This window comes from Cupressus sempervirens, chromosome 8 (genome assembly GCF_028749045.1).
Source record: "Cupressus sempervirens isolate cs-2001-9-10 chromosome 8, ASM2874904v1, whole genome shotgun sequence".
NCBI classification, from domain to species: Eukaryota; Viridiplantae; Streptophyta; class Pinopsida; order Cupressales; family Cupressaceae; genus Cupressus; species Cupressus sempervirens.
This window is the reverse complement of record NC_143125.1, coordinates 536,746,698-536,767,797: the sequence shown is the minus strand read 5'-3', so window position 1 is coordinate 536,767,797 and position 21,100 is coordinate 536,746,698.

The window sequence follows — 21,100 nt, the reverse complement described above, 5'->3', positions numbered from 1 at the left end:
TTTATTGTAGTTCCTTTTACTTATTTGAACCTTTTACCCATTCTTTCTAATCCTCCCCTGACATCCTTACATCTTCATTTTTATTCTTATAATTTTTCTAATATATCTAACATATCTATGCCTATTATCGCATCTTCTGATCCTACCATTAGTAGCTTGATTCAAACTATTGCTACATTACAACAAGTGGCTCAATTCACTTAATCTAAATACAAAATTCCTACATGTGATGTTGTTGACCCCCTTTCCTTAGATATCCTTCATTTTTTATACCAAAACATAATGGGTACCTCATCTTGGGACTTATAATGGTAAGGGAGATCTTGTGATTCATTTTAAAACTTTTCACACTACATGTAGTGATTTTTCTCACAACTATAGGCTTATGGATAAGTTTTTTCTGCATACTTTTAGGGATAGAGCCTTGCAATGGTATTTCTCTTTGCCTCCTTATTCTATTAATTTATTTCAAACTCTTTCTAATGATTTCATTCAAAAAATTTAGACTAATATTGGTCTTGAGATTTCTTTAATTGATTTGATGCATTGTAAGAAACTATTAAAGAGAAAGTTACTAATTTTATTGGTATATTTAAACATTTGTATACTTATATTTCTTATCCTGTGCTTGATCATGATATTCAACATATCTTTATTTCTAATTTACACAAAGACATTAGGGATAAGATTCTCATTACTAAGTATAGCTCATTTTCTCATCTTTTTAAAATGCTTCATCATTACCAATTAAAAGTGAGTCAACTCAAGAGCTCTACTCTAATGGATCATGTTTCTAGTGATAAGATGTCATGAGCCCAAATTTAATGGATATATGAATATTCAAATAACATATTATATAACGATAATAATTAAGAATAATAATACTATAATCTATTATATAATAGTGATATATTTACACAATATAAAAATAAAATAATAAATAAGATTATAGCATAATTGTAATGTAAAATATTATATTATAATTATAATATTAATGAGTTAAATAAATTAAATAACAAATAAATATTTTGATTATAAAGTAATATTACATTCCAATTATATAATAATATCATATCGTGTTATAATAATAATAATCTAATATATTATAGCAACTTACTATATTAATATAGTGTTATAATCTAATAATATAGTTGATATATTATTAAATTAATATATAGTATAATATAAATATTTTGTGATATTAATATAAATAAATAATTATATAATATTATAAATACTAATATTAAATAATAATAATTAATAAATAAATATTGTTATTAATAATAAATAAATAAATATTATAAATATTTCAAATTGAAATAATATTATATCAATTAATGTTGTAGCAAAATGTAAATTATATAATTATATAAATAATGAATATATTATTAATATAATTTATTAAATTATTATAATAATACAATATATTACAATAATATGATTAGAGTAGAACATCAAATATATGATTATTTCAGAATTTTTATTATGAAATAAAATATGTACTAAATAATATTATAATATATATATATATATATATATATGAGTGATATAATTGGGAAATACAAATACTAACCAATATTCAAGACATTTACATGATATAATATAATAATATTAAACTATATTATAAGTGATTCTAAGAATAGTCACGACTATTCAGGGAAATATGTATATTAATAGGGAACCTACTTCGGTACTTCATCACCATTCCATGTCGCCTTACAATTCTGCAAGATATACATTAAATAAATGGAAAAGACAATAAGAAGCAATGCAGGACATAGATTCCAAAGGTAGAAATAAAATCTGTGATATTTGAGACAACTGAGTCACCATCGACGTCAAATACTTGTGATAGAATAAGCTGTTTAAGCTGGAAAGTAACTAAAGGTAGTCAGCAGCGGGTAAAACCAAAGGCAAATACAAGGAAAAGCAGCAAGTCATGCCTTCACTGATAGCAAAGTGTGAAGGGAGTATCAATGTACGCATCGATCTGTGCAGTCATAGCCATATCAGAGGGAGATTACATAGAATGTTTGGAAGACCCCATTATTATTGGGACTAATTGGAAGTAAACAAAGTGATGCAGAGATAATATGTTACCGAAGATACAAATTTAAGAAAAATTCAATGACCCCAATCAGGTTCATTACATAAGAGTGATGTTAATGAAAATTCAAACAACTTCTATAAACATAAAAATTTCATCAAAATCAAGTTTAAAAATATAGTCCTTGAACAAGTAGCTACTACATCTAATTTTTCCTTTCTATATCATCAACTAATTTTTCCTTTGTATATCATCCAAATTGTAAGTACACTCAACTATTTGAGCCTATATCCAAGGTGATGACTAAATTTCTTAATGCTCAAATTCTTAAACTTCTGCATATTCATCCTATTGACACTAACAAATTGATGCCTAAATCTTTTGATTCAAAATCTTTTTGTCAATACCATCATCAACCTGGTCATGATACTCAAAGGTTTTATTCTTTGAAGAATTTTATTTAAGATGTTATTGACTCATATTTCCATATATATTGATGCTCAAGTTAATAATGTGAACAAATATTTTGCACCTTCCAATTTGAATTTGTAGATTTATACTAATCCTTTACCTTCACATTCAAAAAATGCCACTATCTATCCTTCTTCTACTAAACATCATATTGACTATTATGATGAGATAGAAAAAGTGAATCTTGTGTTTAATTATGTTGAGTTACAACCTCAAATTTTTATTTATTCTCTACCTGTACCTATACACATGCACCTCCTATTATCTTTAAAATGGTCCTTTTCACATCACTACTAGAGTTTCTCATATTCCTTCTCATGGTTTTTTAATTGATCCTTCTTCTTTTGTGAATTTGATCACTAAAGAGAACCTTTTTAATAAAGGTTTTTATAAAGGTACTGACGATGCAACTCATGTATGGATTCAAATTTCTAATGATATTCTTTATCATCCTCAAGGTTCTATTACTTTATGTCTTACTCTTTTAGTGGAATTTTTTCACAAAAGCTTTGTTGATATTCCTACTCTGATTTTTTTAAAAGTTAATCTTGGTATTCCATATCTCTCTTCCATAAAATTTGTATCTTCTACTATTCATAAGTGCCTTAAATTTCCCTATAATGGAAAAATTGTCACCATCAATCATTCCCTTTATAAGTTGTTTTCCCTCAAGATTGTGTTGAGATTTGTTTTATTTGCCATCTTGTTTTGAAAAAACCATGTACTCATCAAGATAATCTTTATAAAAACTATCAAAATATAAGGTATCCATGATCATGGATCTTAGTCTTACTAAGGCTTATTCCCCTATGCCTATCTTACCTACTCTATACATCTCATCTATATCTAAACCTATTTTACCTTCTACATCTACTCCTTCAGCTATTATACCTGATATTATTGTTTTTCCTTCTTTAGAACTTATGGTAGTTGATTCTAATTCTTCTAGTTTATCTTTCAAAACCATTCATAATAAACACACTTGTCAGTATTGCAAGAACATTCATCAAGCTAAAGCTAAAGATAATGATAGTTCTCTTTGTTCTAAAATTGCATCTTCATCTCAACCTTTACCTTCCTTTTGTCAAACCATGTGTGAAACAAGGTACAACACTATGAAAATGGATAAACATGATGATTTTTTTCATATTTTAGATTCTATTAATCTTGATATAGAAGATACTTTAGATGATGCACATGTTAGTGTTGGATACAATTGATTAATTGTGTGTTGTCTTTGATGTTACACAAATGTCATATTAGTTGTCAATTAGTGAATGTTGAGCTCACTCGGGAAATAAAGATAGTTTTCCATGTCTACCAATTGTTTCTATGCAAAAGACAGTGTCTACTGAGTTCACTCAGGCATCAAAGAGATTCATGCAGAGAAAGAGTGTTAATCAAGATCACTTAGTTAATGAAGGAAAGTTGGATGTTATTAGTGTTGATTGAGTTCACTCAATTACCAAAGGGTTTTTGTAGTTTGTAGTGTTAACTAAGCTTCTATTGGTTAATATGAGAAATCACTTCTGAGTTAGTTTCTACTGAGTTGGGTTAGCTAACAAAGGATTTTCTTGTTTTTGCATATGAATCTTAATTATTTTGTCCATTGGTTCTAGCCAACTATGGTGATGAATATTAGTTATTCTAAATTATATTTGAGCTGACTTGATGATATGAAAGCTATAGGTAAAAGGTCAAGTTGTGTTTTCAAAGTGTGCAAGTTGTATTGAATGAATTACATGAGATGAAGAGAGCAAGCGAATTTGAAGGATAAGCTAAATATCCTTGTGGAGCAGAAAAGCTATATTTGATCAAAAAGGATTTAGTAAAAGCTAGAATAGAGTCTATAATCAGCAATTCAATTGCATCTCAATTAGGTGATTTCATTGTTACTCTCTAACCATTGTAGGATTGATCTAAATCTCTTGAAAGAGTTGATTTAATAGCTATTTGTAAATCCTCTTGCAAGGTGGCAATTCTATTGAATTTTTTCAAGACCTCTAAAAAAGGTCACTCCTAATAGGGTGATTAAATCCTTTAAAAAGGTCACACCTAACAGTATGTTTTGTAATCTTTAATAGGGTTGGCTCCTAACAAGGCTCACTTTAGAAGAGTGAAAAATAGTAACTAGTTACAATTGGTGGTTTTTCCCAAATTGGTTTCTACATTAAATCTTGGTGTCATATGTGTTCATGTTATTTTTTTCATGCTTGCAATTAAGATTAAGTAATCACTGACAATATCTAAATATATACAAAGTTAAATAGCTTCAAAGTACATTCAACATTTACCGAGTTACAACATTTTGAATCTTTTTACCAAGCATCAACAATATTTAGTTTTTTAGATTGTAATTTGTATTGACATCTAAGGGATCTGGGATTTATTTTAGTAGTAATTGATTCATCCCTCCCCTCTCAATTACTCATCTTATATTTCCGATAGTTAGTAGTGATGAAGAATTAATTGATATGGATAATGATTTTACTAACATGCTTCCTACACAGCTTACAATTACTTCTAGTGATGATCATAGTGACTCCCATAAAATTCCTTGGTTAGAACTAGTTGTGGTTCCTACTATGTTCAATTTTGTTCCTCTTGCAAGTCATCATTATTCCCCTAGCATTTATAACTAAGATGGGGGGCATGTCGAATGCTTGATGTGAATTCGATTTAGCATCATAGTCTTTGTGTTCTTGTATTTTGTTTTCTCTCATGTTTTTCCCTTTTTATATATTTTGATTAGATTTATTTAGACAATCCTTGTTGCTTTTTTGAGCCCAAGATGATAAAGTGATCACCTTGTCATACATATTATTCTATTTGTATCTATTTTATTCTATATGTTGTTACATGTTATGTTACATCTATTGTATTATTCGTATTAGTGATCAAGTATAGTCTTTTTGGTTTCTTATGATATTGTAGCACCCACTCTTTTTAATCTTTCTATTATTAGCCCAAAAATTCTCTTGTTCATTACTCTTACATGTATTTCCTTCTATTGTGTTGTAGTTATACTTCCTGCAGGGAATGAAGGTATTTCATACTTGATATAATAGTACATATTATCATATGACCATAATGACCTTAATGTCATGCCAAATTTCTATGAGACAAAACATAACCAATATTTTTTTTTGATGAAGAAAGTGATGGTAAGGACACAATCAATCCTTGAACCAAGAGAGGATGAGGAATGTTAGTGATACAAAGTTGTTCACTCAGAACTAGATCTCAAGATTCTCCTGTGGTGGTTACCCATTTACTAAGCTAATTTCCAAACTATGCAGGGTGGATTGGTTGTGAGCTCTCACCCCTTGTACCCTACATGAACATCCCGAATACCTAGGTGGTTTCCAATTTTTGTTATTGAAAGTTTCAAAGTTATAACAAGAAGAAGCTATATCAAAATTTACCATTTAAGTTCCATTTTATTATTTTATTATTATTATTATTATTTCCTTAAATTTTATCTTTCTTTATATCCACTTTTTTTATTATTCAACTTATTATTATTGGTCATACACCCCCTCAAAATATAAGATTAATTTATAACATAATTAGATTATCTTTAAAATAATATATTCTCATTGGAATTAACCCCAAAACTTAGTACATAACTTAATTAAAATTCCCCCTACTTCTCACTTGCTATCCTAATTACCATATGATAACACTTAAGACAACATTAACATTTACTGATCACGGAAAGATACATTCATACATCTCACAAAATAATTAAGTTACGAACAACAAGGTTTCCACAAAAAGCACATAGGGATTAGTTTCGTTCCTCCATCGAGTTTCTCAGCTAAAATATCTTGCACAACCATTGCATACATCAGTAGTCCCATAAAATCACATGCACATATGTATATACATATCAAAAAATCACATAGATTAAAACATACATCTATAAATCAGTCAGGGTTTCTCTCATCCTACTCAATTCTTAACCATTAAAATCTCTTAATCAAAGTGTTAATCCTACATTTACTTATTTCATCAACATACATATACATAAAACATTAAATGATGAACATCAAATATTTGAAAGTAACATCACATAACATGAAATAATATAATATGTTCAAAGCATCAGATAATGTCCTGACATCTCGAGTCGTGAGTATCAAAATAATAATAATGTATCGCTATGATGGGTCGGGGTGAGGCCTCACACTTAAATTTCATAGATCCCTATATGTTCTCTCCTTTTGTCATGTGTACATTTCCCTTGATATGTTTCTCTTCTTGGGGGCATCTCTTAGTTGAAACATTCTTTAGTGGATGCAAGTACACTTTCATTAAAGATATTTCTCCCAGTAAGATGCTTGCTATCACTTTAATGTGGGGGCATACACTATGCTCATCCTTTTAACCATGAAGTTACAAATATGGATTATATGTATAGCTTGGAGTACTTTGTCCTTGTATGATTTGTATGATTTCTAAGTTATTCCCAAATCTATGCATTATCATTTCATTTATTCTTGTTTATTTCCCTCTCTCTTTTCTTCTCTACATTATTATTTTCTTAGAACTAGCTATAGTTCCTAGGGCCTTTTTCTCGTTGGATATTTTGATCTACTTTACTATGAATTTGAGGAACTCATACTCCCACTAAAGTGGGGGCTAATCTACCATCTAAAAATAGTTGAACTTTCCTTTTAAGACCTTTTAGAACCCTTGCCATAATAATTGACTGGACCATGGATGGACCTATGCTTGGTTCTCTTTTTTTTCTATATTTCCTTTTATTTTCTTCCCTATTCCTTTTAGCATCTTCCTGAGATCTTTTTGGCTCTCCTATGCTCTCCTCTAAGATCATGTCAACCTAGACTAATCAAGGTCAATCCAAGATTACCATAACTAGGTCAAGGTTGACCCCACTGACCTTGACCCAAGGGTTTGTGTGCTCTAGTGCTCAAAGAGCCTTAGGGTTTATTTAATTTGTTCCACTCTATGATTAGCTTGTTTTTTTTTTTCCACTAGAAAACTCATATATATATATATATATATATATATATATATATATATAAGGAGACTTGGAGGCTTCATTTTGTGATGTCCCCACTTTGATATATAGTTCAAATAATAAATGAGTATTATATATTAATATTAATATTAAAATAATAATGTTCATAAGTAATATTATATTAAAATAATAATATTTTATAACTAATATTATATATATTCATATAATAATATCATCACATTATAGCAATATGGAAGTATGAAATGAATTAAATGATAATCTAATATAATTATAAATAAATAATGATATTATAATGATTAAGATATGATTTAATATAGGAACATTATATTAATAAAGTATTATAATATAATAATATATATAGTTGATATATTATTAAAATAATATATGTTATAGCATAATATAATATAATATGCATTATTATATTAATTAATTTAATTAATCTTATTGATATAAATATATAATTAATTATATTTATATTAATGAAAGGATGTGACTCTATGAGATGCACATATATATATAGAATATCAAATATTGAGAAGGATATTAGAGAAAATAGTATAAAATTTATACAGATAAAAGGATAAATAACTAATGTCCTAAAAGGGGACATTACACATTTTCATAATCTATTCTTATAGAATACATCCACAAGAGCCAAATTTATAGCTTTAAGGAGTTCAAGCATTCAAAATAATCAAGAAGGTCAAGCATTTATGTAAGTGAGATTTCTATCAAGCATTGAAGGATCATTTTTGGGCATTTCCTCTTTAAGATGTAGTGTATTTCTCACCATCAAGGGAGGAGATCTATATTGATGCATATTTACATCTGTGAGGCCTCACCCCGACTCATCCTAGCATTGATGATACATTATTATTTTTGATATTCATGACTCGATATGTTAGAACATTTGATGTACTGAACATTATTATGCTATTTATGATGTGTGATGCTTTATTTTCTGATATTTGATTTCATCAATTAATGCTTTATGAATATGTATGATGATGTAGTGAATAAATGAAGAACTAACACTTTGATTTTTTCAATTTTAATGAATAGAATGAGATAAACAATTGAATGGTAAAAAATAAAATAGATGTTTTAAATTATATGATTTTTCTAATACATAAATTACATAATGCATGTGATTCCTTGAACCTACTGATGTGTGCAATGAGTGTGCAAGAAATTTTGCTAGGAAATCCAATGGAAAGATAGAACTAAAACCCCTTGTTAATTTGTGCTATTTTTGCGTTATTTTTCTTTGAAGGTTGTTATATAGTTTAAAACCCTCCTAGTTTTTGTTGGGTTCTATTAAGTCTTTAAGGCCTAAAAACATTAAATTTAAGTGCCCTAGGGGTAAGGGTATGGGTGGGAAGTACTTTCCATCCCCTTAGCCTCCTTGTTGGACTTTTAGGGTCACTCAAAAACCCTATTTTTGGTTGATTGCAAAAATTGATTTCCTCTTCCATGTGTTGGTGACTCAAACTCCATCTTCAATTTTCTTGAAGTCTAGTTGAGTTAAGGATCATACTTAGAGGATTTTGGAGTAGTTTTGGGGTTGTTGCCCAATCTCTAGATTTGGAGAAAGTTGGAAGATTGAAGGAAGAAAAGGAAAAGCTCTTCTCAACTCACCATTTTTGCCATAACTCTTTTGGTGAAGGTAGGAGTTCTTCACTTCTTTGAACTATTTTCTTCATTTGTTCATGCTTGAATCTTGCTTGAATTATACATAAGGCATTGTGTTGTTTTTGTATTGCTTGCTTGTGTGTTGGGGGTTGATTGGGAGGGATCTTAACTTGTTTTCTTTTGATGTTTTCTCATGCTTTCTTTGATGTTTTGTGTTTTGAGGGGATTTCATGGAGATTGTTTTGGCATTACTCACCCTTGGATAGGGAAGAAGTGGCCATGTACGGGGGAAGGGCCTTAGTTGGACCTCAATAGTGTAGAGTTTCCTCTCATGGTGAGAGGAGGGAAAGAGGGTAGGGTGTATGGGCCCCTACTTGTCATCACATGCCTTGTTTGATATTGTGAATTATTGAATATGGAAAGGAATGAAAATCTTTGTGGTATTAGCCTCGAAAGGGCCTTGTAGAAGAACAAAATTTCTTGAAGTTATAGCCTCAAAAGGGCTATGTTATAGCATGGTGATTGACATCTCCCATTGGAAAAATCCACCTCCCCCCTAGTCAGGTCCTATGTTTGGATTTATTGTGTAAAACCAGGTTGGCGTGTATGCTTGTTGTGTTCTTGATATTGTGATGTTTCACCCAGGTTTTCTTATTGGTTCTTTTCCAGTGGAGCCTTGAACCAGGATGAATAATAGAGAAAGAAAAAGATTATGAAATCTCCTAGTATTGCTCTTATGTGATTTCAGATTTTACATATGTATGTGAGAAAATAGCTCATTGGATAATGTCTTTGAATTATGAATTTCCAAGTTTTCAATTATGTTAATGAGAAGCAATTTGATATGTTGAAGTTTTCCAATTCAATGTTTAAGTATTAAGAGGAAATAAAAATCCTACATTGTGATCACAAAGTTATCTCTCTCCTTGTTAAGTTTCATAGTTGAAAAAATCAAATTTGATTAAGAATTGTGGCTCCACCTTGAATTCTGAATATAAAGGAACATATACCTTGCTATGTGATGATTTATAAAACATAAATTATAGGAGAGAAAAGAAATTATAACCTTTCTCACATCCATGTATTAGCATGCTTAAAAGGGGGAATCAATGTTTCATTAGGTTAAAAATCACTCCTTGTATAAATATGTATATAGAAAAGAAAAACATGCCAACACTTGGTCAAAATTGGCTTCAAAATAAAAATGTGCATCTCCAGGAGTGAAAAACCTCTATGGAAAATGTATGGGGAAAATTTTAATTTCCCCCTAAGTCACAAAGAATATTCTCTGAATTATTTCTTGAATTGCAACTAAAAATATATATTAAATCTTTTAAAAAGAATATAAATCATTTACATTTGAAATTAAAATAATTAAATACATGTCTTGTTGACATTCGTCAACCATAAAACTTTTGCATTAAATCCCTAGAGACTACAAGGCAAGGCACTAGCCTAGTACTTTATGTCCATTTTAATTTCTAAATCAAAATAAAACCTAAACTCTACCCACTAAAATTAATTTTTCCCCATTCTCTTAACATTTTCTTCCTTCCCCTTTAAGACTAGGCGTGGACTTTCCCACCACCTATCTTTGTACTCAAGCCACTCGATGGCTATGTCTTGTCACATGGGAGCAAGATAAGTTTTGCAAAAAAAGTTTATGTAATTAACATTTTCAATATCCTTTCCCCCCCCAAGCACTTGAATGTTGATTTTTCCTCACTCATGTATGGGGAGTGGGCAGGCCTACACTTATAGGCTTAGGTCAGTGTGTATGTCACTTGGGCAGTGCGCTATCCTTTGGGGCAGGCCACTTGGCTTGGGCTATATAGATGGTAGATCTTAGGATAAAGTGGGGTAAATTTATGTTTATTTGTGTAGTGTAATTGCTAGGTTAGTGTTAGGTATGGCTTATGTTTGAGATATTTTTAAATAAGTTTAGATTAGCTTTAGTAGGTGTTATTAGTTGGGATTAGATTTGTTGAAGTTTTAAGTTAGAAAGTTAGTTTAAGTTTTATCATTTAGCATTAGTATTTGCATGTTGTAGTAGTTCATATTAAATTTGTTTTAGTTTAACATTTTAGTTAGTTTGTTTTATATATATATTTTATTAGTAATTTAATTAATTCTTTTAGTATAGTATGATTTAGATTGTAATTCTTTTATTTTGGTAGTTAGTAATGTAGTAGATTTGTTTAGCATTAATATTAGAGTAGCATTAAATTTATAATTAGGTTGGTGTTTGTTTGATGTTATTAGGAAGTAATATAATATTTATATGTTAGTGTAGATATTAGTATAGAATAGTGACTTAGTTGCTAGATTGCTAATTAGTTCTAATTTTAAAAGGTTTTAAATTTGAAATTTGTATATTTTAATTAAAATAATTTTAGTGTTTTACTAACCAGTTTATTACTATTGTGAGTTAATTAGATGAGTCTTAATATTGACTTTTTAATGTTGAACTTAAATTTTATAATAGTTTAAAATAGAGTTTAGATTTACTTAACGATTTAATTGAAATAATTCTAGTCTTCAATTTTAATTGAAATCGATAAATTAATTAATTAGATTGTTAGGAGAAAGTTGGAGATAATTTGAAATTATAATGTAGATAATATAATTGATAATAATGTTTATCTCTATGGTATATTTAGTAAAGGCTAGTCAGATTTTGATTAAAGTGATAAATGTAGTTAGCATGGTTGAATAGTTAAATTTAAATGATCTTCTAGAGTTTCAAATTCCCTTAATGTTTAATGATTTAAATCGTAATGTCGATCAAGTTATTAAGTTATAGAAGGGCCTAGATAATTAGATCATTTTTTTTTGGGTTAGTGGTATATTGTTTGTAATCAAATTAATGCTAATCAAGGTTATGCAATTGGGAGATAGATGTCACTTTAGTTAGTAGGTCATTGTGACATAACGAGTAAGTTGTTGTGTTAATCTAGTGCTGTCCTTAGGAGGTAATATTTTAGGGAATTATTAAAATAGATTGATGGTTTAGTACTTTAGTTAAACGGATTAGATGTTTATTTTAATTAATTGATTTATTAAGAAACTTTCAATTCAACCATATAACTCTTCTTACGAAATGTGCAAACTATGTTGTAACCTCTTACATCAATGGTGAACTTGCATCTAGTTTCAAAGTACTTATGGGTATCTGAATTTAAAACTACTCAAACAATTAGTTTCATTATAGTTAAACATTTAAAATCTCTTGCAACCATTGTTATCTTATTTAATCATAGTCCTTTAAAAAAAAATAAAAAAATAGTGTGTGTGTTTTGCCCTTATATTTTGGGCATGACAACATCCATGGAATCATAATGGGATTATGGAAGATCCATTGCAAATTATAGAGATACCCTATATTCATATATTGAATTCAAGATCTAGAAAACACTACAAAACAATATCCTAATTGATAAGGGTTGTGAGAAAGGTGAATCCTAACATTTATCTTGTTTCAATTATTTACATTTGCATTTATAATTTCAAGGTTGATTCCTCAATTGAGGGCTTGACCAAGGAAAGCCCTCACCCACCAAATGACAAAAAACCATTCAATTTTTGTGTGTAGTAACAAGATAACAAGATTTCACACACAAATCTAGAAATTACTCCTTAGGATATTTTCAAAGAAGTTAGTTTGACTTTGTTATAGTGCCCCTGGAACATGTCAAACCCATAGATATGTGACTAGCTAGGTTGACCTTAACCTTTTTTATTTTTTAAAAGAATGATTTTTAGAGATAAAATACATATTCTACTACATATTTCAAGGTAATTCTTCTATATTTAATTTCCTTTCATATTTTTATCCTAGATCTATATCTTAATTGGGTTGATTGTACACACTTATCATCTAGATCTATATTATCCAAACAATTATTTCAATTTTGCTTATCCTATAAGGGCCAAAGAGTGAGTTCCCTTATATTTTATTCTCCTTTATAATTTAAATTTAGAATTGGCACCCTTTTTTGGGGTCCTTGCTAATCTAATTTGGGTTGTAAAGAGAATCATATTTTGGGATTATCGCTTTCCCTTCATCCCCTCTGTTCCTTTTGAATGTTTTAATGGCTCAAAAAATGGAGATCTACATCATATTAAAGTATCTTCATTTTCCCCCTAAACATATACATACAATAGAAATACCTAAGGATCTAGGCTTTCGAAGCTTCCTAGAGTCATCATCAGTGGCCATACTTTATACAATAAAGAATGAAATAAAATTTTGTTATTTCACACAAGCTACAAGTATACATCTACATTTAATCAATTTAATACACCTAATTACCTTCCTCTTGTCAATGCACACTGGCTCAGCCCCCCAACATTACCTAGGGATAGGTGAAACTTGCAAGATAAAAGAAAGATGAGAAGACATGTAGAATTTAGTATTAATAAAGAAAGTAATGAATATGTAAAAAAATTATACCATATAGGTCTTAAGGTGAAACAAAATAGTCATGAGCATGGGCTCGTCTACATATCTCATTTCCTATATCATCAGTTGAATATTTAAATCACATTAACATGTTAGGAAGTTATTAAAATTATTCTAATTAAAAATCATTTTAAATTAATAATTTTGTAAAAAATAACATGTTTAGACTTATCATGATATGAGGAGACCATGGCTTGACTTTCTCCTCCTCACCTCTCATGTGAGATGCCTCACAATGAGTTGCTCTAACATTTGTACACAAGTCTATTGTTTCTTCCTCCCCAAATAAATACTAATATATATCAAAATCATTTAGAGGACACATGAATAAATTCTTTTATGTAATGCAAGTGTAGGGCACATAAACATGTGAGTTCTTGGGTGAAGTACTTGTGCCAGCATCAACAACATGAGAAGCAACACTAACCTACTATAAGAAACTAGTAAAAAATTCAATGAGTGAATGGTTCTAATAACTTCCAAGGTATCCTCTATAATCACATCAATATGGTGCACTAGAGGCAGGGAGACATCATTGGGGGGAACATAGGTGACCACTTTCTTCCTCTCTACAAATGGTCTATCCTAGGGAGCTCCTAAACCTATGTCTTAGTTGGACCTCATGCTCCAATGGTTCACTTTCCTCCCAAGAAAAAAATCAGCATTAAATTTTCTCAAAAAATAAAAGGGCACCTCCAAATTATTGTGTGGTGATTTTTCAAAAACCATCTGGCAATAATTCCAAAAGTTGGCACACATTGCCTCATTTATGCACCAATTTATTAAAATTTTTGGTTTTTTGCTTTTGACTTTGATACTAGTTTTGGGTTTCACAAATAGGTTTCTCAAGTCATATTTACTAATGTTAACAAATGAAACCTATTCATATTCATTCCATCATCAAATTATTCATGCATCTCATCGCACCAATGAAGAGCATCTTTATGTTGCTCGGTAAGTGTCTTAATGTTTTGCATCATGGAGTTTAAAGTGGATAGAATTAGAGACAATAAAATAATGCTTTGATATTTATTTTTAATCTCTCATAGTTCATTTAGATTTTGTTAAATCAAATATTCCAAACAAGGAGGGTTTTGAGGGGGTAGTGTATCATTAGGTATGGTTGTGGTTTGTATGGAGGTGAATGTGGTTTCTTTTGGGGCTCATTATTTTGTAAGGTGGGGAGAGAGTTGAGGGTCATTTGTGTCAATCATGCCTAATTAGATTAGAATTATAATTCAACATTCAAATTCATTCAATATATTAAAACAAAAAACTAAATCAAAACACACTCTTTAAAAAAAACTAAAAGTGATAGAAAAAAAGCATAAAAACTACACAAATATGAAAATCCAACTTGGAGATGTTTAATGAAAATGATAATAGATACCCAAAATAAAACCCCATACTTGAAAGAAAAGTATTTTTTACTATTAAAACTAGTAAAATGATAGCTCTTAGGTTGTATATATTACCACAAGTATCGATTACCCAATATTTTGGGTTTCCAATTTATATTCCAATACCCAAAATTTTGGGTGTCCAATATGATTAGCATACTTAAACTTTGATATAGTGATAGGCTTGGAGGTAAAGGTCATACAAAATTTTGAAGCACTTTTGGATGATCCAAAAGTGTTTATTTATTTATTTATAGGGCCACATTTTGGATCCCCATGATCCTACACACACCCTTATAATAAATTTAAAAAATTGCAAATTTTTTGTTTATAAAACTATAATAGATTATTTTCCTTTGATAATAATATCATTACACATTAGATAAAATTGAAATAGATAGCATGACATAATGAATATAGAAGATGGATTTCTATCTAGTCCATGCCTAGTGCACTTGTTATTTCCTAATGGGTTACATGTGGTCCTATGACCACTTAAAGATCTTATTACAACTCATTGGAACATTAGGACCAATTAGTACACCATAAGACCCAATACAACCCTTTAGGACACCTTAGGACTCATCAAGATCCTGTGCAACTTATTAGTAAATTAAATAAATGTAGTTGTAATCCCATGGTCATAAACAATATGCCTTTCACCATGGAGTATTATATCATGAAATTTTTGAATAGTTTCATTCTTAATAAAATTCATAACTAGATTCTCCATATCTAGTTTCTTCTTATCATTGTAATACCTTCTCAACTAAAACAATTTATGATCAATATCAGTTGCAATGTGTCTTAATGAGTCTTGATGTATTATAAATATTTTTAGTACATCTTAAGGGATCCTATGAGTATTTAAGGCCCATTACAATCCCCTATGATACACTAAGGCCAAATAAAACCCATTTATGTGTCTTATGAAAGTTAATATGTTCTAAGGGGTGTTGATGGGTAATAATATGTCTCTATGGGTCCCAAAGTTTTTTAAGGAATACTAATGGGTTATAGGTGGCCCTACCACCCATTAGGAACCATCACAACCCATTTTGATAGATTGGAACCCCTTAGGACCCCTTAGATATAGCTACAATCACATTTTTATGAAGAATGTTATTATTCCTAATTATGGAGAGGGGAAGGTGAATCAATAATCTACCAATTATGCAAATTTTCAACCACTCAAACCCTTATCAAATCATAAGTTTAATAATAGAAAATGAAAGAAAAGATGTCGAAAAAATAAAGCAACATTTAAAAAATATTGTGGTCTTGTGGAAACCTAATTTAGGTAAAAACCATCGTAAAAATTAGTACCTACATATTATGCACTATTTTGAAGTATTTCCTATTAAGAGTTACAAAGACATTGTTAAGTTTCACCTAGTCAAAGGATTAACTTATATCCCTATTAGGAGCTTTTCTATGTCAATACTAGCCTTGTTAGAAGACATAGATCACTAATAAATTTGTCACCTTGTTAAAGGATTTACAATAAAGGACTTGTTAGGATCCACCTATAAAATGTAGTTTGCTTCTATAATTATTGGGGAAAAATATGTAGAATGATTTATTGATTAGAAACTTATTTTATTATTCATATCCACTACAGTGCAAAGTAAACATTTCATTTCACACTAACCTTTAGCTTGATTGCACCTTCACCATTTCAATGCAACATAATCAACACCAATTTTTTTTCATACATCAAATGTATAACATTCTATGAAACCATAACTTTTCCACTTCCTTAGACATTTCCTAACATGTTTTTTTCTTTCAACTTCAAATCTATCAATTGAACACCACATGTCAAAACATACATCTTGATGCACAAAATGAAATTCCTATGTTATATCATAGTCAAACACATTTTAACCAAATAGATCCTTCTTCTAGAATCCTCATCTTCACAACACCTACTTATTGATCATCCACATATTTTTTTCATAACCATTTCATGTTCTCATTACTCATGTGACTAATCCACTTAAACTCTTTATATATTTGATGAAACAATCTAATCATCTACTATCTATCAATACTAACTATTCTATAAATTTTATTATTCACCTTCAATCGATCATAACTTACTCAATATTTCACATCAGGAATATTAGCCATATATTTGATTGTCTTAGACACCACTACATCTCCCATAAGGATAGAAACTAGTAACACTCACTACAATGCACTATTCATTTGTTCAAACTCAAAAACCTACTACAACACTTAGGTCAATACTTGACATCAATGATAACATAATAACTAATTATCATGCAACCAAAAATATAGCATGATATCACTAATCATCTCCTAGAATTATTGTGTTAGTAATTCCAAAAATCTCCCCCTTTTACATTGATGGAAAAAGTCTTAGTTATCTAAGTTTCTTCTTCTCAACTACTTATACTCTAGCACAATACATATACTCTATCACCTATGGTAAAATCTCCCTTTTAGTGATCTCTTATCTTCCTATTATCTCCTTTACTGCACAATCATTTTCCATGTTGTCTCCCTTGGGAAATTATATTATTATCATTCTTATATCCTCACTATTCATAGCATCTCATTATTTTTTACTTGTTGTAGCTCATTCTCTCCACCTTTGACAATAATGCCAAGGGTTCCAAATACTTATGATGTTTCATGTAACTTTAATTAACTAAATTCTCCACTAAGTTAGTTTATTTCCTTGATTTGTACCAACTTGCTACACTAATTGGTTGAGTTATAGAATTTTTTAATCCCTATAAGGACTAATCCAACAACATCAATTCATACATAATCTATTAAACAAATTGATCACAGAAATATATGGTCTACCTTCTCATTGGTTGGCACATATTCCAACCTCACCTTTTTCTTTTGCACTTATTCCCTAAGAAAGTGCTATTTGATAGCAATATGATTGTTCTTAGAGTGGATCATTAGGTTCTTAGATATTTGTGTATCACTTATAATTTTAGAATAGATAACCACTTGTTTAGTGACCTTCTCTTGAATGTATTCATATATATTTTTGATCCAAATGACTTCTGTACAATTTATAGTAGCAACAACATACTCAATTTTAGGTATGGACTCTGACATACAATTTTATTTTTTTCTTGTCTATGAAATGGGTGTTGAAATCTAATTGAAAAGATAATTTTTGAGAAAGAGATATTGTTGATGAAGAATATTTTCAATCATTGTTTTGTCATTAATATCAAACTTGCTATTTGCTGGATAGATAATTGCTTATAAGATCCGAGTACTATCACTTAGTTGATTAATGAAGAGGATTTAATCAATAAGATGTAACAACAACATCTCAGGGAAAGGTTGAGTTATGATTACATAATGAAGCATAAAGATTAGTTAAGACAATGGTGAAATAATTTGTTGATAATATACTTGAAGACATAAAGGTTGGAAAACGCTTTGAGACTTTAGAAAAATATGTTAAACTAAGATTGTTTGCAAAGTTTGACAAATGTTGATAGTGGGTGCCAAGAAAAGTTAGTTCATGCCAAGAAGAATATCAATTAGTGCTGAGTAAAAGATAATTTTAGTGTGTGCCAAGTAACATAGTTGGTGTTGAGTAAAATGCAATAGGTGTCGAGCATCAATAAAATGTAGTTGATGCTGAGTGAAAATGTAATAGGTGCTAAGTAGCATTGTATATGTTAAGCATCAGAAGATTAATAGTGTTAAGTTGATGCATTATTTGAAAAGTCAAAGATTTGCTAAATCTAAGCTGATAAGTTTGTTATCTTGAATTTGGTCAACCAAGTGGAAGATAAGGATGATGAATTAGTGGTACAAAATTTGTGTTTAACCATTTTTAGGTGATTGCAGGTGAATTTTGTATGAAGTTTCTAGAAGAAACAAGATAAGGGGTAGATAAACTATATCTTACCTAATCCCTTCAAACCATAATTCAGACAAGGGAAATTAGAGTGGGAAAGTATTCTAAATTCCTACTTAAGGAATTATTGGTCAAGAAGCAAAGTGTGGTAAGGCTAGAGTATGTGATGTCGAGTAGAAGACATTGAGAAAGAAGAATAGAGTACAGATACTCTGCTTTGTCAAGTGACCATAAAAGTGACTACATTGGCAAAACGAGCAAGGAGACTCAAGGAGATAGAAGCTTGAGGAGTGAACAAGCTCAGAGCTGCAAAGACTGAAAGCCAAGTAGAATTGTGAATTGAATTGAGATTTGAAATTTGTAAGTTATGTTGTAAGTTGTATCAGATCAAAAGCCCTTATTGTTACTCTCTAACAATTATATCAGGCAGGGAAAAATCCTTTGGACTAAGGTTGGTTTCACAACCATTAGAAAATCCTTTAGCATGGCAGCATTCCATGTGAATGGCCTAAAGTCCTTTAACTAGGCTCACTTCTAACAAGGTGATTGAAATGCCTTAACCAGGTCACACTTAACAGTGTGTGTTGTAACCTTTAATAGGGTTGGCCTTTCATAGGGCATCACTTTAGAAGAGTGAGAAAGAGGCAGCATGTTACTGGTGGTTTTTCCCAAATTGGGTTTCCATGTAAATCACTATGTTATGTGTGTTGATCTTTCATGTCTTATTGCTGCATGTTGATTTATCAGTAACTTGCTAGTTATGATGTTTAGCTTGGATGCATGAATAGTTAAATGGGTTCACTAGGCTGAATGAAAAGTTTTATTAGGACATCTGGGCCTTGAATAACTTATTCAGCCCCCTCTTATTTATTCCAAAGAATTTCTAACAATTGGTATCAGAGCCATCTTTTAATTAAACTAGTTTGAAGGTACTATAAGCATAAAGATCAAGGTGTCTAAGAGAGAAGTGGCCAAGCTCAAGAGAGACAACTTAATTACATGGCAAAGTCTAATGAAGCTACACCTTGGAGGAATAGGTGATCATGCACAAACCTCAATAATAGTGGAACATGTTGATCTAGTTGGTGTGCCTACTACTGAAGATATAAAGAAGGAACATGATCAGGGAATGTTTGAGATTGTCTCTGCCCTTAACTATGCATAATTTGATGACATCAAGGGATGTGACATTGGATTCAAGATGTGGGATGCCTTGTCAACTATTTATGGTGGAGATAAAAATGTACAAAGAGCCAAGTTAGAAAGCCGCAGAAGAAAGTATGATGACATGAGAATGGAGGAAGGTGAGAACATTGCTTAGTATGTTTCTAGAATAAAAGAGGTTGTAAGTGCAATAAGAAGTGTTGCTAGTCATTTAGATGATGATACAGTTCTTAGCAAAGTTTTGATAACTTTATTACCTATCTATCCTATTAGAGTCTCAGCTATCCAAGAACTAAGGTGTATTCTGGGGAACAAACTAACCATTTAAGGTTTAGTAGGAAGACTCACTACATTTGAATTATAAAATTTTGACAAGTACAAGCTAGAAATTCTTGAATGTGCTTTCAAGGCTAAGCTACTACTGAAAAATTCTAATGAGAAGAAATAAAGGAAGAAGAGAAGGATAAAACATGTGTCTAGTAATAGTGACACTAATGAAGAACATGTCAATCAACTAGAAGCATTGCCAACAAGAAGATTCCATAGAGGAAAGGGTAAATTTAAAGATAAGCTACCTATCATTTATTTTAATTGCAATGAAGTTGGACATATTACTACTAGGTGTCCAAAAAAGAGAAATTAGAAAGGAAATGACAAATACAAAGGCAAAAGAAATGATGACAACAAAGAGTACAAAGACATAGGCAAAAGGTGCTACATTATAGAAGAAGATGATTCAGATGAAAATGATGATGAGGTGGTCTATGTTGCTATGAAGGATGAATCTATGAAGATGAGACAACACTTGTAACCTATGTGAACAAGAATGACAAATGGATCATTGATAGTGGATGCTCACATCACATGATAGAAGACAAAAGTAAGTTTGTCACCTTAACCTAGTATGATGGAAATAGTGTTAGATTTGGAAATGACGCCCCATCTCTAATAAAAGGAAAAGGTTCCATTGAGCTTACAGAGAAGATTTCATGTGATAATGCATACTATGTTGAAGGATTAAATTACAATTTTTTTAGTGTGTCACAACTAA